The sequence below is a fragment of the Hyperoodon ampullatus genome (genome assembly GCF_949752795.1).
Source record: "Hyperoodon ampullatus genome assembly, chromosome: 8".
Classification (NCBI taxonomy): Eukaryota; Metazoa; Chordata; class Mammalia; order Artiodactyla; family Ziphiidae; genus Hyperoodon; species Hyperoodon ampullatus.
In genome coordinates, this window is record NC_136921.1 from 46701370 (window position 1) to 46705680 (window position 4311).

Sequence of the window (4311 nt, forward strand, 5' to 3'; positions counted from 1 at the left end):
CATCAGGCTTCCCAGCCTGGGGGTCTGGCATCGGGAAGAGGTGTCCCCCACCCATAGCATTTGGATTTGAAGGCCAGTGGGGCTTAATTGGAGGAGCTCCACAGGAATGGGGGAAGCAGAGACTTTACTCTTAAAGGGATTGCACAAAATCTCACATGCACTGGGACCAAGGGCAAAAGCAGTAAATTCATAGGAGTCTGGGCCAGACCTACCTGCTGGTCTTAGAGGGTCTCCTGGGGGGGTGGGGTTGGCTGTGGCTCAGGCTGGGGCCATAAAAGCTGGTGGCAGATATACTGGGGATTATTCATCTGTATGAACTCTCCTTGAGGCAGACATTTTGCTTGGGTCATTAGCACAAAGACCTGGCCCCACCCAACAGCCTGTAGGCTTCAGTGTCCAGGGCCTCAGGCCAAACAACTAACCAGGTGGGAACACATCCCCACTCATTAGCAGACAGGTTGCCTAAAGACTTCATGATCACACAGCCCTGCCTACCAGAGAGCCAGGACCCAGCTCCACCCACCAGTGGGCAGGCATCAGTCCTTCTTGCCAGGAAGCCTATACAAGCTTCTAGACCAGCCTCACCCACCAGGCGGCAGAAATCAGAAGGAATAAAACTACAATCCAGCAGCCTGTAGTCTGCAAACGCAGGGCAGACACTACCCTGGGACCGCTGGCCCCTGGCCCTTGAGTGAGTGCACTGCTAGGACTCATAGGATGTGTCCTACAGAAGGCTCCTCCTCCAAAGTTGAGAAACATAATTAACCCAAAATAAGGTGGCAGAGGAATGTGTTTCAGATGAAGGAACAAGATAAAACTCCAGAAGAACCAAGTGATGTGGAGATAGGCAATCTACCTGAGAAAGAGTTCAGAGTAATGATTGTAAAGGTGATCCAAGGACTCGGAAGAAAAATGGATAAGTTAGAAGGATTTTTTCACAGAGTTAGAAAATATAAAGAACAACCAAACAGAGTTGAGCAATACAATAATTGAAGTGAAAAACACACTGGAAGGAATCAATAGTAGAGTATATGAAGCAGAATGGATCAGTGAGCTGGAAGACAGAGTAGGAGAAATCACTACTGTGGAGCAGAAAAAAGAATGAAAAGGAATGAGGACAGTGTAAGAGACCTCTGGAACAACATTAAGCACAATAACATTCACATTATAGGGGTCCCAGAAGGAGAAGAGAGAGAGAAATGGCCTGAGAACATATTTGGAGAGATAATAGCTGAAAACTTCCCTTACCTGGGAAAGGAAACAATCATCCAAGTCCAGGAAGCATGGAGAGTTCCATACAGGATAAACCCACAGAGGAATACACCATGACACATTGTAATCAAAATGACAAAAATTAAAGATAAAGAGAAAATATTAAAAGCAGCAAGAGAAAAGCAACCAATAACACACAAGGGAACTCCCATAAGGTTATCAGCTGATTTTTCAACAGAAACTCTGCAGACCAGAAGGGAGTGGCATGATACATTAAAATGATAAGTGAACAGAGTATCTGTCCGGCAAGAACTGCTTTGATGGTCTATGATGATGCCAATAAAAAGTGGGTGCCAGGGCTTCCCTGGTGGCGCAGTGGTTGAGAGTCCGCCTGCCGATGCAGGGGAGATGGGTTCGTGCCCCGGTCTGGGAGGATCCCACATGCCGCGGAGCGGCTGGGCCCGTGAGCCATGGCCGCTGGGCCTGTGTGTCCGGAGCCTGTGCTCCGCAGCGGGAGAGGCCACGACAGTGAGAAGCCCACATACCGCAAAAAAAAAAAAAAAAAAAAAAAAAAAAAAGTGGGTGCCAGCTGGTGGTTCAACCGGGTTCAGCAGAGTTCATATATATCATCATACAGGCAACAACACATTCAGAGTGGTGGGCAGGAAGATTCAGGACCATCAGGTAGTGATAAATTGTGCCATTCCTAAAGGGTTGAAGTACAATCAAGCTACACAGACCTTCCACCAATGGCGGGATGCTAGACAGGTGTATGGTCTCAACTTTGGCAGCAAAGAAGATGCTAATGTCTTCGCAAGTGCCATGATGCATGCCTTAGAAGCGTTGAATTCACAGGAAACAGGGCCAACATTGCCTAGACAAAATTCACAACTACCTGCCCAAGTTCAGAATGGCCCATCACAAGAAGAATCGGAAATTCAAAGAAGGCAACAACAAGAACATCAACAACAAAAGGAGCTGGAGCGGGAAAGGCTGGAGAGAGAAAGAATGGAAAGGGAGAGATTGGAGAGGGAGAGGTTAGAAAGGGAAAGGCTGGAGAGGGACCGACTAGAACAGGAGCAGCTGGAGAGAGAGAGACAAGAAAGGGAACATCAGAATCGCCTGGAGCGGGAGAGACAAGAGCGGGAGAGGCTGGAGAGGCTGGACCGGGAAAGGCAAGAAAGAGAGCGGCAAGAGCAGCTAGAAAGGGAGCAACTGGAATGCGAGCGAGAGCGAAGGATGTCAAATGCCACTCCATGCTCTGACAGCTCCCTGTATCATGCTCCACTTCGTGAGTGTGCCGGTTGCCAGCCTCCTTCAGCACCTCCTCCATCATATGCTAAAGTCATCTCAGCTCCAGTGTCAGAGGCCACTCCTGATTACGCCGTAGTGACCGTTTTGCCACCTACTTCCACACCCCCTACACCACCACTTCGACACTCCAAGACACGTTTTGCAACACCTCTAGGTTCAGCCTTCCGCCCTGTTCTTCCCCATTGCGCTACAGTTCCTCGTCCTCTGAACAAAAACTTTTGACCTTCTCCTGTGAATACACCCTCTCTTCAACCTCCAGCTATGAAGCCCTGTGCCTGGTCTACTTCCAATTTCTCACCCCTCCCTCTGTCTCCTCTCCCCCCCAGGCAGAGCTACTGGTCCAAGGCCTGTCCTCCCCGGTTGTGTTTCTTCTCCTGTGCCCCAGATGCCTCCATCACCAGCGGCACCCAGTGGTCTGCTCGACTCTGTCACATGTCCAGTGTCTCTAGCAGCCCACCGCCGCCTTCCCTCGCACCACTCTCACACTGTAGATGAGAGTTTCTCCTCCTCCAAGCACGCCTATTGCCTCAACTCCCTCATCCAAGCCTAGTGTTCTCCCTTCTCCCTCTGCAGCTGCCCCTGCCTCTGTGGAGACTCCCCTAAACTCTGTGCTGGGATCCTCTTCTTCTGAGCCAGGCTTGCAGGCAGTCTCTCAGCTGGCCGAGACTCCAGCCCAACAGGGCATTGTCTTGGGACCACCTGCACCTCCACTCCCTCCTGCACTACCACCAGGTCCTGCCCAGGCATCAGCAGCACTCCCTCCTCCCCCAGGGCCTCCTCCACCCCCTCCACTTCCGTCCTCAGGGCCCCCGCCTCCTCCACCGCCTCTTCCTAATCAAGTACCCCTTCTCCCCACCCCCCCACCTCCTGCTCCTCCCCTCCCTGCATCTGGATTTTTTTCGGGATCCATGTTTGAAGACAATCGCCCTTTAACTGGACTTGCAGCTGCAATTGCTGGAGCAAAACTTAGGAAAGTGTCACGGATGGAGGATGGCTCTTTCCCAAGTGGAGGGAACACCACTGGTGTGAATTCAGCCTCCTCTAAAACAGATAGGGGTCGTGGAAATGGACCCCTTCCTTTAGGGGGTAGTGGTTTAATGGAAGGAATGAGTGCCCTGCTGTCCAGGAGGAGAATAATTGCTGAAAAGGGATCAACAATAGAAACTGAACAAAAAGATGACAAAATGAAAATTCAGAGCCTGTAACTTTTAAGGCCTCTTCAACAAGTACACCTGAACCGACAAGAAAACCTTGGGAAAGAACAAATACAATGAATGGCAGCAAGTCTGTTGTTCCAGACGGGATTCTCCAAGGAAAAATCAGATCGTTTTTGACAACACGTCCTATGATTCATTACACAGACCAAAATCTGTGCCCTTGTCACAGCCCAGTGCCAATGGAGTCCAGACGGAGGGACTGGACTATGACAGGCTGAAGCAGGACATTTTAGATGAAATGAGAAAATAATTAACTAAGCTAAAAGAAGAGCTCATTGATGCAATCAGGCAGGAACTGAGCAAGTCAAATACTGCATAGAGAAGAATGCAGAGAAGAATCTGGAGAAGGGAAAAAAAAAAACCTACAAAGAACAGCTGTGTTAACAACAACAAAACCCCTACATTTTGTGAGCTGTAAGAAGAAAATGGAGACAAACAGTCAGAAGGAGGGGAAAACCAACATACTTTGAAAGCCTTCAGACATTACTGCTCTGGCAATAAGCTATTTCTCTCCCAGTTTGCTGATTTTTTCTGACCTTTACAATAGGATGGAAGAGAGTCATACAGG

General features: G+C 49.4%; 1 pseudogene across 1 annotated transcript; it reads left to right on the forward strand.

The window, feature by feature from the left end:
* The first annotated feature begins 1490 nt into the window (after window positions 1-1490).
* LOC307057498 (protein enabled homolog) lies at window positions 1491-4062 on the forward strand (annotated as a pseudogene). Its single transcript has 2 exons — window positions 1491-1559; window positions 1792-4062. The product of its transcript is annotated as a protein enabled homolog (transcript).
* The last annotated feature ends 249 nt before the right edge of the window (window positions 4063-4311 follow it).